Raw genomic sequence first — 18,206 nt, forward strand, 5'->3', positions numbered from 1 at the left:
GAGGTTGTTATCCGGGTGAAGATTTCGAGGAGTTATACTACAACTATCAGACCACTTCGTCACCCCAGTGTATAGGATGATCTTTGAACACGATCTGCCTTGCATGTCACAGGCAAAAATGGAGGCATTGGTAAACACAGAATATTGGTATGGCTCACCCCTTGGCACCTTCATCCAAGTGTACAGCTCGGAGTAGTCTTCGCACGTGTTACCTAAGTTTTCCATGGACAAGTTGGTCATGCAAGAGGTTGCATACCACATATCCACAGGGTTGTCAACAAGATTGCATAGGAAGAAGAAGGCACATTGGCCCTCTCTTCATTTGCGAATTGGGTTGTATGCGATCCAGAGTCTCAAGCATTCTGAGGTTGAGACAGAGGAATTTGAGAGAATCACCTTCGACACCAGAAGTTTCAATCCATGTGACTTGCATCGCTTTGTGGAGGACCACTGTGTGAGAGTGTATCATCCTTGGATCCATGGGGCACGTCATTGGCCTAAGGAAGACCCATCGATATATTGCTGCAACTCCTCAAAGCTCAATGAACCAGTTAGATTAGTTGTATAATGGTTACAAGTGCACCAGGCAGCAACATCTTAGAGCGCAACAACATCAACAACAGCAAAACTACGCATGACAAAAGCAAGAGGAAAGTTTCCAACAGAACGGAGGCAGAGCAAAGCTGCAAGTTCAAGGCAAATACACCGGTAGCAAGAGAAGCTTTGGATATTGATTCAAAGAAGTGACAACGCAATAGAAGGATTGCACAAAGAGAGAGGGAGAAGCGGAAACTAGAGGAGGCAGAGAAGAAGTTGCAGGAGTTGAAGCAACTACTAATGGAAGAACAAGAGTTGCGTGGAAAGGAGAAGGAAGCACAATAGGAACAGGAATAATAGGAGAATAGTGTGCACACATGATGAAACTACGCCAATACAGGTTATTGACTCATCAGAATAGCTATAAGATAGAAAACAAAGTGAGCAGTCATAGGAGCAGGACTTCGCTCAAGAGATAGAACAGATGTTGGAACAGATGGACACAGATGTGGTTTAGCTAGAGCAGGATCATGATACAGATCTCATGCCCAAGGGCCTAGAGGTCACTCCACCGACTTCACCAAATCTGAGAACAGAGCAAGTCCCAAGTGATCAAGTAGACACTCAAATCCTGGAGGAAAATTCGGAAGAAGATTGTTTAGTCAATTTAATGTCTTAAATTGCTCTACATAAATTATCAATCCGGGTATCGTAAACTGATGAAGTGTGGTGCACTATATGTGCTTAGTTAACCTTTCTCTTACTTCGTTGTTTTATAGTTTATGTTCAACTCTTCCTAAAACTCTGCTTCAACACATGTGCTGTGTAAAGCACGATTAATAAGTAGTCAGAAATAAGTCCAAAAAGTAGTCAAGCTCTAAGGTGACAAGTAAGAAAAACCACTTTAAAGACCAGTTATAATGTTCAACTCTTCCTAAAACTCTGCTTCAAACACATGTGCTGTGTAAAGCACGATTAGGAAGTAGTTAGAAATAAGTCTAGAAAGTAATCAAACTTTAAACTTGCAAAGAAAGAGCTTGAAAGAAATAACTTGAAATGAAACTGAAAGCAAAGAACTTGAAATGACTTGAAAGTAAATGACCACTTCCAATGGCACTAGACACCATTCATGCTGCTGCAAATAAAAGAAAAGAAAGTCACTTTTAAAACCAAAGATAAAGATTATCTCTCTCTAACTCGATGCTTTTAAGCACATGTACTGTGTAAAGCACGGATAGAAAGTAGCTTAAGTTGAATTAGAAAAGTGAGAAAAATCTGCTTTAAAGACTAATGATAATATTTTGCTCTTTCTAATTCTCTACTTCAGCCATATGTACTATGCAAAGTATGATTAGAAAGTAGTGAAAGATTAGTCTAAGAAGCACTTAAAACCAAAAATCTACTTTAAAGACTAGTAATAATATTTTGCTCTTTCTAACTCTCTACTTCAGCCATATGTACTATGCAAAGTATGGTTAGAAAGTAGTGAAAGAACAGTCTGAAAAGAACTCAAAGCCAGCTGCAAGTTAGTGATATTTTGATCTTAAAATATAACAATTTATGATGAAGATCATTTATGTGTTAGCAGCTCTTTGAGAAATAAAATTAAAAATCAGCTATAAAAACAAAGGCAGCAGCTTGAACCTGTCAACTTCAAATACCATTAGTTTGTAAAGCAAATACATAAACATAAAAACAAATCCCGGGAGAAAATAAAATGCAATAATTCAAACTGTACAAGGCAGGGGCCCCCTTCTACCTATGAAATCAAAGCATACTTAAAATTGCATGAATGAAAATCTAATCTACCTTACATTCTACAAAGCAATATTTACAAAATGAAATCTAATCTACTTACATCCTAATATGCTCCATGACATCTACTTCACATCTCCTTCCATGTTGAGAACATCAAAGCTTTATTCAATTTCTTCAAAAGTGCAAAGTACAACAAAGCTCTCCAAAGAGAGACTAAAAAGAGACTAAAGAGACTCAAAAAGACTAACTAATGAAGGAGAGAGATCTCCTATTTATACAAAAAGATGAGAGCCTTCTCATTAATGATAATCCATGAATCTCTCTCTCTACCTCTAGAGTCCTAATCAAAATAGGAACTGATAAGACACATGTCTTTTAGAGTTACAATACAATTAGGAGTTGTGACACATATCCTCATGATCCCATGATTCTTTCCAACCAAATTCGAATTTGGCCTTAGAGTGCCACATAAGGGTCTTCTAGAAGTCTCCTTTCAACCTACACATGTCAACAAACTCAACCCATTTGTTAGGTATAAGCATATGCACATTATTTTCTAATGTTTAACCACAAATTCACTTAAAAGGCTTAGAAATAATAAATATTGGAAAAACATAAAGGTAGCCCAATGATAATGAAAGTGGGATGAATGTGGTGACATAGTAGTGAAATGGAGGTGAAATGGAGGTGATATAATGGACATAATAGTGAAAGTGTAATGGAAATGAATGACATTTTCAAGACTCAACATACCCCCCAACTGAAGCTATTGCATGTCCTCATGCAACATATATTACATTGACTCTTTTGATCCTTGAGCTTTGGCTTAACTTTGCATAATATCGTTTGATAACTTCATATTTCTGCAAAGTGTTTTACTTGAATTGCAACATGGTTGGTTCTTGTGTTACAACCATTTTTTTTTTTTTTGTTGCCTTCTATTTTGATCTTTGAACTTTGCATAATGATATTTTGATTATTGTTGCAAAGTATATCTTTATTGGATTGCATGATGGTTGGTTCTTGTGTGACAACCATGATTTTGTTTGTATCCAATTTATCCTTTAAGCACTTTTTCAAAAGACATTGTATGCTCATAATAGCAATGTAATAATTAATATATGTTGGAAGTATGTGAGCTCTTGAATATGTTATGGACATGGAAAGATATGAATATGAATGTATTCCCCCCCCCCACTGATGGTATTGGCAATTTTATGAAATGAGGAAGAGAAATGTTTTTCCAACAAGTATCATTCTAGCTTTTTATGGAATTCTATGGTTAAAAGTTAGAAAATACCGTACCTTCACTTACCCTTTGGAATGGATGAGTTGTATGTGTGTGGTGGCTGAAAACTTCTGATCATATTCTTCTTCAAGTGGCTGAACAAGAGGAGTCATGGATAAAGAGATAAGATGGCTTTTTATTGCTTCTACTAAAACTTGCTGAATCTGCTCCAAAATGCTGAAAATAATAGTCTTCATGTCTTCAAAACTCATTGGCACAATTCCTACTATGTGAAAAGATGTTCTGATGTCGAACATAGTAGGAAATTGTTGGCTTAGTGGCCATTAATGGATGCCACTAGTCAACACGAGTACTCTCACCATTGATGTCAATGAGAGTCAAGATGCCCAAACACATCTTGCTAGGTACGAATGAATTTGCTGATGTCGAGTCACCTAGAAGATCTAACGAACAAGGGACATTAATGTATTCCCATTGTTTGTCAGCATGAGGACTTGCCATTAAGGCATGCAAGTCTCAAGGTGTTTTTACAAAGAACTTAGACTCAAAGGACTATGGACTCAATAATTTGCATTGAAGCAGGGCTTATTTGCGGAATGAAAATGACAAGGAATGGAAAGTGAAAATGGAAAATGGCAATGGAGAACAGAAATGACAATGGGCAATAAGCATGTGAATGAGCCTTTTGCTTTTATTGGTGGGTTATGAATGGACAAAAAGAGATGGAAAGTGTATGTGAATGAAAATGGAAAATATGGAGTGGAATGAGGTGAATGGTTTATTATGGAGTATGGATGTGATGGAGACAATAATATCTGAAAATTTTTCAAGTATTTGGATCTGATTTTGCATCAGCATATTTCCTCTTTGTTGCGGATCAACCTCTTATGAAACAAATTGGTCTCTTAGAGAGACATCATTCCCTTGTAGTCATTTGTCCTTCCTCCTAGAACCTGCAAAAAAACTAATACTTCTTCCGCAATGGAATGTAAGATTATCAAAGGAGAGAGGTGATCAATCTCTCTAGTTATGATATTTACACACAAAACTAAGAATTTGTATTAATGAAACAAGTTCTCAAAGGAAAAATCAAAAGAATTTATACTTGCTTTGGAATTAGTGCCTCAAGTTGATGTTGCTTCTTTTCAGCAATTTATTTCATTATTTGCCATTTCAAACTCTAATGATATATTTCTCATTGTATAGATCTTGTTGAGATCTTTCCAATGGTACTTAAATCATCAAAATCTGATTCTGTATGAGAAAGATAGGCTGATTTGAACAATGAGGTTTTTCTGGCTGCGGAATTGAGGAACAGCTCTGTAGCTAAAAATCTTGAATAAAAAGTTAGCCATTCAATTTTCATTATCAGTCCAAAATTAATCAATACCTTCAGAAAAGTGAGAAAATAACTTGTTCATTTCATTGATTCAAAATTATTATTTTTTTTTCCTTGACATGCAGCGACTTAGTGTGACGACTCAGTGTGGCGACTTTATGATAACACCCAATTTGACTTCCCTTTGACCGGGGTCTTTTTCAGCAAATTTGACCGAATGGATAGGACACCATCCATGTACTGACATTTCCCTAGCTACCCATGTGGCCTGTTTTGCCTGATGACACCTACAACCTAGAGTTTAACAAAACAGCTGCGGGATCACTAAATGGCTGCGGGATTGCAGAGTGTAGAAAATACTGTGAAATGGAGTGGCTGTGTGCGAACAAACTAAGCAATTTCTCCATCTCAAACTTCAGCTGAAAAATGGAATTATGGAGTTTGAAACACAGCTGCGGGGTTTAATAACCTCCACCTCCACTTGACTGTCTTTATCTCTGAATGACCTTGCAAAGGCTTTTGTAACCTCCTTGTGGGAGCCTTTAAATTTCTTGATGCACTGTAGCCAGTTGGCTTTCTGCAATGCCTCCTCAACTTGAGGATATGCTTCCAGGAATTTTGAACCTTCAGCCCTTAAAAGTTTCCCCATTGACTCTACGGCTCTGTTCTAAAACACTACTTCAATGGTGGCTTAGCAGTCATAATACAACCGTAACATACGTTCACTGGTTATATGTATTCACTGTTTCTCAGAATTAGCAGTGATATAGAACCCATACAGTAGTAGAAGGGCCATTGATAACATACTCAGTCCTTGTGCTCTACAAACCAGAATTGGCAGCACTACTAGCCCAACTTATTAATTCTGATAGTCGCCACTGCCATTATGATACTAGTCGTATTGACAAATAAATGTGGGCATCGTGCTGGTATACCAAATATTAGTAACTTACCTGCTCACCACTGCATATCCGTCCATGTGCACAGGATGAGGTCTTTAATAAGAATTAGCAGAGAGAGGCCGTTAATGTTTTGGATACCCAACATTTAACCGGCAACGATTAATGACCGAGAGTCGTGTTTGATTGAAACACGTCTCTAGACAGGCGCGCCAAAATGTTTAGTCAGCATGTAATTGATCCCCATCACAACTCTTTCCCTCAGGTACGCGGAGTTATTCAAACAACCACTTAATTTTCACGCGCGGCAGTCAAAAACGGGCTCCAAAGAACCGAACATTTCTCCCAGACCACCACGAATTTTCCAAATCGGTTTCTGGGTTATCTAATTAACCCACCTGGCAACAAAACCCATGTTTTAGTTTTTTGAAATTCGCCTCTGTTTGGGAGAATCGAAGGTGTGAAGTTTGACGTTTTTCAGGTCTTGCGTTTTTTCTCTGAGTTAATTTTTTCTCTGTTCTGCACTTTTTGCATTCGGCCTTTCTTATCTGATCTATTGTTTTGCAGGTGTTGGATGACTTAAAATGGGAAGGCATTGAAACGACTTACTGTCCATCAGGCTCTTATTATTCTTACAATTGCACTGAAACGATTTCAAACTGGGAGGTTTGGCAAGCTGAACAAGAGGGTAACATTCCCTGAAACACTAGATTTGTCACCTTAGATGAGTGGAAAGGGAAATGGTTTGCTCATATACAAGCTTTATGCTGTTGTTGTGCACGTCGATATGCTTAATGCGTCCTTTTTTTTTTTTTTTTGGCATTATGTTTGTTATGCAAAGGACCTGCATGGATCATGGTATAGAATACTGCTCAGTCATCAGCGGCAGAACCAAGAACACTCAGTAATGATAAAGACTTTGTTGACTCCCAATTTAATTTGGCATTAGCAACAGATAATGATGTAATGTCATGTGAATCAACTAAAGATATAGAGGAATTTCCTATTGAGGATGGCATGGTGGAGGGAATTGCAGATTCCACATCAGAATTAAGGTCATTTGAACACCAGCACTTAAAGGAACACAGTGATACATGTCAAAATGAGCAGATTACTAAGCCGTTGATCAGCAAATGGTTCTTCAATCAGAAATTACTAATTCCCTCTAGGTTTCCATTAGTAACAGAGAGAAAGAGGGCAAGCAAACACTTCAAGAAAAACATGCTAAAACCAAGACTTTGACTAAGGTCCTAGGCTGGTTTTTCATCGATCTGAGCTGGGTGACTAGGATAGGATCCATGTCGGGACAATTCTGGAGATGCCCATGTGGTCGGTTTTTTTATTAGATGCATGTAACTTGTTAAACCTTGAAACAGCTGCGGGATTGTCAGATAGCTGCGGGATCAGGGCAGTTTCTGCAACTAAGTTGCAAAACCTTATTTGAACAAGATACAGTGTTTTGAAGACCACTACAAAGCATAACCAGACAATTTAGGACAATTTGAACCTATCAAAGCATTTGAGTTTCATTTTTTTTATTTTTTCATTTTTTTTTATTTTTTTTATTTTTATTTTTATTTTTTTGAATCAATTGAAGTGATGAAGTTTATTTTGTCTCCTATTTTTTTTTTTTTTTTTAACAATTCTTTTTTTGATCCTCCAGATCACACAAAGTGCAGGAGGAGAGCATACTCAAGAATTATTGTTTTGTCTTTTTTTTACTTAACAATCCTCTTTCTGATCCTCCAGATCACACAAAGTGCAAGAGGAGAGCATACTCAAGGATTATTAATTTTTTTTTCCAGATGTAAGAAATAAGGTCTCCTAATTACACTTCCCCGGCAACGGCGCCAAAATGTTTAGTCAATTTAATGTCTTAAATTGCTCTACATAAATTATCAATCCGGGTATCGTAAACTGATGAAGTGTGGTGCACTATATGTGCTTAGTTAACCTTTCTCTTACTTCGTTGTTTTATAGTTTATGTTCAACTCTTCCTAAAACTCTGCTTCAACACATGTGCTGTGTAAAGCACGATTAAGAAGTAGTCAGAAATAAGTCTAGAAAGTAATCAAACTTTAAACTTGCAAAGAAAGAGTTTGAAAGAAATAACTTGAAATGAAACTGAAAGCAAAGAACTTGAAATGACTTGAAAGTAAATGACCACTTCCAATGGCACTAGACACCATTCATGCTGCTGCAAATAAAAGAAAAGAAAGTCACTTTTAAAACCAAAGATAAAGATTATCTCTCTCTAACTCGATGCTTCTAAGCACATGTACTGTGTAAAGCACGGATAGAAAGTAGCTTAAGTTGAATTAGAAAAGTGAGAAAAATCTGCTTTAAAGACTAATGATAATATTTTGCTCTTTCTAATTCTCTACTTCAGCCATATGTACTATGCAAAGTATGATTAGAAAGTAGTGAAAGATTAGTCTAAGAAGCACTTAAAACCAAAAATCTACTTTAAAGACTAGTAATAATATTTTGCTCTTTCTAACTCTCTACTTCAGCCATATGTACTATGCAAAGTATGGTTAGAAAGTAGTAAAAGAACAGTCTGAAAAGCACTCAAAGCCAGCTGCAAGTTAGTGATATTTTGATCTTAAAATATAACAATTTATGATGAAGATCATTTATGTGTTAGCAGCTCTTTGAGAAATAAAATTAAAAATCAGCTATAAAAACAAAGGCAGCAGCTTGAACCTGTCAACTTCAAATACCATTAGTTTGTAAAGCAAATACATAAACATAAAAACAAATCCCGGGAGAAAATAAAATGCAATAATTCAAACTGTACAAGGCAGGGGCCCCCTTCTACCTATGAAATCAAAGCATACTTAAAATTGCATGAATGAAAATCTAATCTACCTTACATTCTACAAAGCAATATTTACAAAATGAAATCTAATCTACTTACATCCTAATATGCTCCATGACATCTACTTCACATCTCCTTCCATGTTGAGAACATCAAAGCTTTATTCAATTTCTTCAAAAGTGCAAAGTACAACAAAGCTCTCCAAAGAGAGACTAAAAAGAGACTAAAAAGAGACTAAAGAGACTCAAAAAGACTAACTAATGAAGGAGAGAGATCTCCTATTTATACAAAAAGATGAGAGCCTTCTCATTAATGATAATCCATGAATCTCTCTCTCTACCTCTAGAGTCCTAATCAAAATAGGAACTGATAAGACACATGTCTTTTAGAGTTACAATACAATTAGGAGATGTGACACATATCCTCGTGATCCCATGATTCTTTCCAACCAAATTCGAATTTGGCCTTAGAGTGCCACATAAGGGTCTTCTAGAAGTCTCCTTTCAACCTACACATGTCAACAAACTCAACCCATTTGTTAGGTATAAGCATATGCACATTATTTTCTAATGTTTAACCACAAATTCACTTAAAAGGCTTAGAAATAATAAATATTGGAAAAACATAAAGGTAGCCCAATGATAATGAAAGTGGGATGAATGTGGTGACATAGTAGTGAAATGGAGGTGAAATGGAGGTGATATAATGGACATAATAGTGAAAGTGTAATGGAAATGAATGACATTTTCAAGACTCAACAAAGATGTGCACAACATATCCTTTGACGAGTCACAACACAGAGTTGTGCAGCTGCGCAGAGTGCCCACTCCAGATTTCCATGCATCTCCTCCGCATTTTCAAGAACAGGTGATTGTGTCTGATGTGCACAAACATCCAACTGCATTGGTCGATGCTACAAAGGCATATGCCGAAGCCACCAACTCAAGTGTGAGATTCTTGATAGCTAAGAATGAGTGCATGGCTAAGGGGTTGCAAGAGGCCAAGCACAGAGAAGAGAAAGCTATAGCATCCGCCAAAGCAGAGTTGAAGAAAGTGATATTCGATGGAGTATTGTCTCTCGAGACAGTCATGCAGAAGTTGTACTTCAGGTTCGTCACCGTGCATAAGTCAATTGCCATCTGAATGGTTGGAAACAATGTTGTGCTAGTAGAGAACGCATCTTGACATACACACACACTATTTTCGATCACATGCAGATATGGACAATGAGGTACAAGGGAGGCCCATTGTATTTGCCAAAGATGATGAAGCCAAAGGCAGTGGAGTTGAAGGCATGCATCTGGAGTCAGAGTCGGAACTCCCACAATTCATCACCACCTTACAGGCTTCACATGCACGAGTGTTCAAGAGCATGGATTTCATTATGCGCATGCATGTGATCCCGTCCATTGGCACGGTCACCGAGGCAAAAGAAAAGAACCAAGTCTGACTGGAGCTAGACATGTACTTCGAGCAGTTGATGCGCATAGCCACCAGTGCAGATTTGCAAATGACCACAAACACTATGCACCAGTATGTCGCTGGTCCGACTGCAATGAAGACCATGATGCACATGCTATATGATGAATTGGACAGAGGTTCCAAATCAGTGTACCCGGATTCAACGGAGGCAAGAGTTCGCTTTCAGAAGGATGTCACCACGGAGTACACAGACAACACAATAGACTACCATGCTTGGCATCAATTCACTACCATCGATCACCAATAGGATGTCGATGAGTTAGTCTTCCCACAGTTTTCTGAGTCTCAATGATGTCTTTCAAGACTTACTCAAGCCCATTTTTGTCTCACATTGGTACATGTGTAGATTGTATTGTAAACATGTTGTAAAGTGAAAGACCAAGTGTCAATAGTAGAATGTAAACAGTCATGTGTAAGTTGAAGAGTCATGAGGGTAGTTGAAGAGGGGAATGTCAAGGGTCACCCCACCCTTTTCTATATATAGAACCTCATAACTCATTATTGGGGCTTTTGGGAGCCAAGCTTTTGATAGGTATAACTTAGAGAAATATTGGAGTGTATTGTAACGAGCCTTGGCTTCTCCACAGTGCAGAGCGAGTATATCTCTTTGGAGGAGCAGGCAACAATGACTGTAACGTTCTACTATTGGGGCTAGTGGTTGTCATGGTTGTTTGTATGATTGGATCTTTCACTCTTTTAATATAAGAGAGCCAACATGTTTGATGCATATATTGTTATTTTAGTTCGGCTATCCTGGTTACTCTAACGATGTATGTAGTTGTAATTTATGCATGTATGTATGGACTATTTTGTATGTGTTTGTATGAATATTATTGAAGCGTGTTGTTGGTATAACTCATTACTTTGGATCGTTAGATATCCCACTTTCCATCTTGTGATGTCTTTCAGCTCGTGTGTTCCCTTTCAAGATGTGTGCTATCACAGGCTTCTAAGGAGCGCACTCTTCTACCCCTTCCGTGTGTTAGAGCCTTTCATGCACCTTCCTTGATTTGCTGCAAGGTCACACCCTTGCTTCCAACCAGGACATCTTACTTACTTCTACGTGCAACCGTAGTCAAGGAAATATCGTACTCCTACTCCAAACGGTCTGAGATCTAGTTGGAACTTTTTACTAGGGAGATCCCCTAATATGTTGGCTTGTCCAGCAATGTCAATACAATGCAAACCAAGTCCTATTTCTCAAAAACAAGTTGAAGGACATAAATAAGGGGAAGAGGTGAAGATATCCAATCCTACTTCATGAGGATTATTGAGATAAAAAATGATCTTCTTTCAATTGGAGAAGTTATTGCTGATAGGGAGCTCACTTTCATTGCCCTTGGAGGTCTCCCCCGTGAATGCCATGTGTTCAACTCTATTATCCTCAACAATGAAAACATTCTAGGTTTTAATGAATTGTTGACTAGATATACTCAAGAAGATACAAGGATGATGAAGAGATACATGCCTTCGAATAAAAATGAACCAACTACATTCTCTGCTCATGCTAAAAGGAAGAACAATGCAAGTTCAAAGAAGCAATGTCAAGGAAGACGAAGATTCAAAGATAGAAGGAATGGAAGATGCTTCATTTGTAATAGGTTTGGTCACTATGCTAGGGAGTGTCCTAATAAAAGGGATACACATCGGGATGATGACAACAACAACCACAACAATTTTAGGGGTAACAACAATCAAAGGAATGGAATATTGAACAACAAAGGAAAAAGGAATGCTCCCGCTACTCAACATGGAAATGGTCAACCTCCCAAAAGATCAAGAAACTCCAGGTATGATGAATCTAAAGTTGTAGATAAAAAGAAAAATGAAATTTATCTTATATCTTCCCTCTCTACTGCCTTTCCTCTAGATACCTTGCGAAATTGGTTGATTGATAGTGGTGCCTCAAGGAACTTTATTGGTATAAGGAAGCTCTTTCAAATCTGATAGAAAAGGCTACAAATTTGGAAATCATTCTTGGAGACAATGCCACCTATCCCGTGAAAGGAGTTTGAAATGTTACTCTTCAATTGAATCAAGGTAACACCATTCATCTACAAGAAGTACTATATGTACCCGATATAAAGAAGAACCTGGTATCTATCTCGGCAATGGAAAACAAAGGATTCAAGGTGACATTCATCGATGGAAAGGTATGTGTTTGGAAAAGAATTTTCAAAGAAGCATTTACTCTTGGATTCAGGGTTGGTAGCCTATATCGAGTTGGAGGAATCCCATTAGGAGCTATGTCTTGAGACACATCTCTTCAATCTGAATCATGGCACCGGAGGGTTTCTCATCTACATTATAAGGCTCTACCCAATGTGAGGAAGATGGTGACGTGTATGGCTGAATTTAAAGTAGAACATGAAGGTGTTTGTCAAGGATGTGCCAAGGAAAACATACGAGGGGACCATTCCCCTCAAGTGATAGCAATACTACTGAAATTTTGCAATTGGTTCATTCTGATCTATCTGATATGTTGCCTGTGACATCTTTGGGAGGATATTTATATTGTGCTATCTTTGTGGATGACTTCTCTCGCAAAACTTGGATTTATTTCTTAAATAAGAAGGACAAAGTGTTCACATGATTTTGTTCTTTCAAAGCCTTGCTCAAAAATCAAACAGGGAAGAAGATCAAAATATTGAGGACCGATAATGGAACCGAATATGAAACAAATGAGTTCAATGAATATTGTAGAGAAGTTGGCATTAAGAGGGAGACTACTACCGCATATACTCCTGAGAAAAATGGTGTTGTTGAAAGAAAGAATTGTTCCATTATAGAAGCCACCCATGCTATGCTTCATGATCAAAGCCTTTTGAAGTTTCTATGGGTAGAAGCAACCAAAACTACTGTGTATGTTCAAAATAGATGCACTCATCAAGCATTGGACTCTAAAACTCTTGAAGAAGTTTTCACCAGTAAGAAACTTGATGTTTCTCACTTTAGAATTTTTGGTAGCTATGTGTATTTTCATGTGTCGAAAGAAAAGAGAAGCAAATTGGATGCACCAGGGAAGAAAGGAACATTTTTGGGCTATAATGAAACTTCTAAGGCATATAGAATCTATGTGCCTGGTCAAAGAGAAGTGGAGATAAGTCATGATGTCACCTTTGATGAAGATGAAGATGCTGCCCTTGGGAAGATTAGTAACCTTCATATTCCTAGGAAGGACAAAGAAGCAGATACAGGAAAACAGGGAGAACCACATGATGAGTTGATGCTCGATATTAAAGAACAAATGGATCCCATTGATCCACCTCCTCATGATCCCTTTTCCTTAAAAATGAGACCCTCATGGCTTAGGGAAACTCTCGAATATGCCGATAATCATATTGCTCCAAGGGGAACTTTTCATGAAAGTAAGAAGCCGAAGAGGTACCAAGGGTACTTAGTTGCCATGCACACCATTGTTCAATCCGAGCCTTGCACATTCAAAGATGTTGTGAAGCACCAAGTTTGGAAGTATGCTATGAACGAAGAGTATGAGTCGACTATGAAGAATGATTTCTGGGATGTGGTCCCTAGACCTAAGGACAAATCTGTTGTCACCCCAAAATGGCTCTACAAGATCACGCATTGAGCTGATGGAAGTGCTGAAAAGTTCACGGCTAGGTTTGTTGCTCGAGGTTTCTCTCAAAAGGAATGTGTGGACTATGATGAGATATTTGCACTAGTTTCTTGATCTACCACCATTCGTTCAATTATAGCTCTTGTTGCATCGCAAGGATGGAACCTTCACTAGATGGATGTCAAAACCACCTTCTTGCATGGTTCAATTAAGGAGGAAGTCTATGTAGAACAAATCGAGGGGTTCGAAGTTCAAGATCACAAGACACATGTATGTAGGTTGAGAAAGCTCTCTATGGGTTGAAGCAGGCTCCCTAGGCTTGGTATGAGAGGATTGACAACTATCTGATGAAGTTGGGTTTTACAAGGAGTTAAGCTGATTTGAACCTTTACTTTAAGGTTTAGAATGATAGACCTCTCATCTTGGTACTTTATGTGGATGATCTCTTTTTGACAGGAGCAGACCCTCTCATTCATCCATGCAAGAGGGAGTTGGCTTCCGAGTTCGAGATGAAGGAACTAGGACTGATGCATTATTTTCTAGGATTGGAGGTCTGGCAAAAGCCATGTGAGATTTTCCTTTCTCAATGAAAATACATTGTGAAGCTACTTAAAAGATTTGGGATGGTGAATTGTAAGTCCGTGACTACTCCAATGGAACTTAACTTCAAGAAGTTATGCGAAAGTGCTATTGGGCTCGATTTGGGAAATCCTTTTGAGTATCGTCAACTCGTGGGGACCCTGATATTCTTGGTGAACTCTTGTCCGGACATACGCTTTACAGTGAATACATTGAGTCAATTTATGGTTGAGCCTCATCACATACATTAGATTGCTACAATGAATCTTCTGAGATATCTTCGAGGCATAATCACCTATGGACTAAGATACATTGCCGAGAATGTGAGGCTCCATGGTTATTCTGATGCTGACTGGGCTGGAAGTGTGGTGGATCGTAACAACACATCAGGATGTTGCTTCTCACTAGGTTCTTCTTTGATATCCTGGATGGGAAGGAAGCAAAAATCGGTTGCTTTGAGCACCGCCAAGGATGAATATATTGCTGCTAGTATGGCCTCCTATGAAGTTGTTTGGTTGAGGAAGCTCTTTAGTGAGTTGTCTGGACATGTGCTAGATACCACAATGATGTTTTGCGACAACCAAAGTGGGATTCGTCTTTCTGAGAATCTCGTGTTTCATGACCGCTCCAATCATATTGATGTCAGGTATCGCTTTATTCGGGATATGGTACAACAGGGAGCAATAAGGCTCCGTCACATTAGGACTGATGATCAGGTCACAGATATTCTTATGAAGCCCCTGGGGAAGGTCAAATTCTTAACCTTCTGTGAATGTCTTGGAGTTGTGGAGAGACCCTCTTATGAGGGTCCCATTTCTAGGAGTTTCAGGGAGTTTAGGTTACTTCTTGGAGTGATGAGCGACCATAGGGTGAGTGGTTCACCTTCCCCTAGTGATGCGCTGTGTATAGGGTGAGTGGTTAACCTTCCCTTCTGATACCCCATGATGGTTGATATATGCATAGGATGAGTGGTTCACCTTCCATTGTGATACGCCATGATGGTTGATATATGCATAGGATGAGTGGTTCACCTTCTCCTATGGCATATGAGTAGGATGAGTGATTCACCTTCTCCTGTTGATACATCCTACCCATGTATTTTGGGACTCATGGGAAGTACCTCTCATCTGGCCAATGAGTAAGGAAACGAGGATAGGGAACATAGTACTACTGATGGATGCATCGTGTACTACCGTAGTCCCTATGCTAGGATGTTTGATATTGATCTAGACTGACTTTGGGTCAGTGGAGGGTGGTATGATACACTCTTGATCATTTATTCTTCATTATTTATGCATAGTTCAATAGACTAGAGAAAAGTAGAGCAAAGCAGAGCAGGGATGACAGGGATGGTACAAGTTGTTAGATGGTTTGGCAGGTGGAGTTCTTCCTAGTTGAGAGGGAGTGTTAAATTTGGCAACTAGGGCCACACTCCACATTTGACAACTCATACGATGGAGATGATAGTTTTGTTGGATTCCTCTTTTCAAGAGGTGCAGGAGGGAGTGTTAAATTTGGCAACTAGGGCCACACTCCACATTTGACAACTCATACGATGGAGATGATAGTTTTGTTGGATTCCTCTTTTCAAGAGGTGCAGGATTGATCTAAAGATCATCTCATTCTGACATGTATAAATGGAATTATGAATTTATTTCTTCTATGGACAAATTGTCAAGGTTGGCAAACAATCTAATGTAGGCTCAGAAGCCCAAAAGTCACGTCTCTTCACCCTCAACATTGCATATAAATAGAAGGAGCATCTACCTCATTTGGACATTCATCATCTCACACATATATCTCTCTCCTCATCTAATTGGGTTGTGCGATTTCAGGACAACCTTCTTCTCCTCCACATGTGCGAAGGGTTGACATCAACTTTTGTTTTCCAATGTTGACCAAAGTTGCAGTAGGTTTGAACAATGTTGATCGAGCAACGTTTGACCTTGTTTGACTGTGATTTTTGTGGGAATATTTCTGTTTGGGCAAGATGCATTCTTTGGCATAGAAACTGAGACTTTCTGTGTTGTTTGACTAGCGTTAACTGCAACAAGTTTGAGTGCAGGTTTGACTGTGCGTTGACCAAGTTTGATCGATTTCTTCAGGACTATTTTTGGCTAATTTGGGTGGAGGCCGAGTTGACTAGAAAACTAATATGGAGGAAAATTTTTGTTGATTTGACCAACGTTGACTTTCTGGTTAGGCATCCTGTTGACTACAGTTTGACTGGACAGATTTGATTATGTTTGGGCAAGTGAATTTTGTATATTGTACTCTCTCTCTCTCTACTAAACTTTTGAAGAATAATAAGAAGAATTAATCAAAGGGTTCCCCACATTGGGGTTTTTCCTTGGCATCTGCCAAATATTGTGTCGTCTTGTCTTGGCTTGTCTTCTACATTTTATTTATGTTCTATCTTCATTTACTATCATGTTAATGTGATTTCTAATCTGGATATTGATATTGGGTTAATAAGAACAATTGAAGTGAATTTCTCTTAAGCATAGAGCATACCATTGTTATCTAAAACTAGCATTTGCACCACATGTTGCAAAAGAAACGTCGTAAGGCAATGATATGAAAAACAATAGCATAGAAGAGAGAAGTCAAAATTTTATGCAAATGACATAAGAAACAACAGCATAGAAGAAAGAAGTCAAAATTTTATGCAATTTTGTTTCTTTACCGGTGTTTATTTTTTATCATCAACAAATGGCCAATTCGAGGCAATGCTAATCTACATTTTTGACAAAGAAAAATCAATAAAAGTCAAAAACAATTATGGATATAGAATTGAATCTCAACACAGAGGTGTGCCTTACTGTCTAGCATGTATGAGTGGATATCACAATGAGACTTTTCAGAACATTATATACCTTAGTGTCAGACAAGGGATGAACAAAGAGGAATCCCAGATAAAATGGAGACTTCTGGCTTGTTTTAAGTTTGATACATTATAAGTGCTACATGCTTTTTCCAACCCTAGCGTTGCTTCTGATCCTAAAAGAATTCCACAATGTTCTGATTTTTATTGAGAGCTGAGAAAGTGTTAAAACATGTGTACAAACTCATAATGTTAAAGAGGAGTATACTATAAATATAAGATTTATCCCACGTGTCTATCTAGTCCTGTCAGCAAATCTAAAATAACTGATCTTACCATTGGTTTAGGAGCCTATAATACAATTAGATGGATATAAACTCAATTACATCTTAGAAATCATGGGAAGACAATCATATGGATGGAAATGATAAACATACATAAAGTTGAAAAAAGTGAATGCATCATTGCTTGTGTGCAGCATAAGGACACCCACAGGGAGATATATTTTGAATAACATCACTCCTTGGAAAAATCAAAGAGAGTGTATGCAAATTGTCACACAGAATAAGCCATGACGTTGTCGAGAATAACATGCTGTTAAAAATTAAGTACCTTATTCTTCAAATGATCAAAGTATTATCCAAACTTATATTGTTCTAGAATCTATTAGTTCCAACGATGTTTAAATTATTCTTCATTGTGGTTGTCTTTTTATTTCTGGTGTTAATAATAGTTTGTATCTTATACCAGGAAGGTCAGACTTTTATAACTTTCTAGGTCCGGTTTTTATTTCAAGCCTTTTAAAAGTCTTTTGGTTAGTTTAAAAAGTATGTTGTAATGTTGTCGTAGAGTCCTCTATTACCAGAAAGCTGACCGATAGACTGGTTTTTTCTTCTGTTCACCAAATAGCTCTACACTTACACTCAGCCTGTATAAGTTGCATGTTTTTCTTTTATATTAAGAACATATTGAGAACTTGAATGATATCTACTTAAACTTGAGAGTCAATATTATGTTTGGTGGTTCAATAAATCCCTGTAATTTTCATTCAACCAATTTTCGTTATTTTGAAAAAAAACAACAACAAATACAGACACCCAAACCTTTAGAGTTCATAACATTTTCCCAAAAGTTTTATCCC

At 37.9% G+C, this 18,206-nt stretch overlaps 1 protein-coding gene across 1 annotated transcript in view; it reads right to left on the bottom strand.

Moving 5' to 3' along the window:
- Window positions 1-18,206, bottom strand: part of LOC149199883 (uncharacterized) — a 108,090-nt gene that overhangs the window by 65,878 nt on the left and 24,006 nt on the right. The window lies entirely within an intron of this gene.

The sequence above is a fragment of the Pinus tabuliformis genome, chromosome 2_1, assembly GCF_031772625.1.
Source record: "Pinus tabuliformis cultivar Carrire ecotype Pingquan chromosome 2_1, CPIR1, whole genome shotgun sequence".
In the NCBI taxonomy this organism is placed as follows: domain Eukaryota; kingdom Viridiplantae; phylum Streptophyta; class Pinopsida; order Pinales; family Pinaceae; genus Pinus; species Pinus tabuliformis.